Source organism: Limulus polyphemus, unplaced genomic scaffold (assembly GCF_000517525.1).
Source record: "Limulus polyphemus unplaced genomic scaffold, Limulus_polyphemus-2.1.2 Scaffold211197, whole genome shotgun sequence".
Lineage (NCBI taxonomy): Eukaryota > Metazoa > Arthropoda > Merostomata > Xiphosura > Limulidae > Limulus > Limulus polyphemus.
The window spans coordinates 1-302 of NW_013876793.1; the positions used below are offsets into that span (position 1 = coordinate 1).

General features: G+C 38.4%; 1 non-coding gene across 1 annotated transcript; it reads left to right on the forward strand.

The window, feature by feature from the left end:
* The first annotated feature begins 81 nt into the window (after window positions 1-81).
* Window positions 82-153, forward strand: Trnag-ucc. Its single transcript has one exon. It is a non-coding gene; the product is annotated as a tRNA-Gly (tRNA).
* The last annotated feature ends 149 nt before the right edge of the window (window positions 154-302 follow it).

The following is a 302-nucleotide window of genomic DNA, read 5'->3' on the forward strand; positions in this document are numbered from 1 at the left end:
AACCAAGTACGTTACCTTTATTTTTTGACAAAATACTAGTTCTTCCTAATAAAGACAATGTTTCAATAAATTAATTATATAGCGACGGTGGTATAGTGGTTAGCATAGCTGCCTTCCAAGCAGTTGACCCGGGTTCGATTCGCGGCCGTCGCAATTATTATTAGCAATTTATTTTATATTGCATAAGATTATTTCTCTTACAACGTCACTCTCTTCATCTTCCCCGACGTCACTCCACCTTTCATTACGTTACTTCGTCATTTACGCTTTTCCCCTGATGAAAAGACGTCCACCCTTCGAAA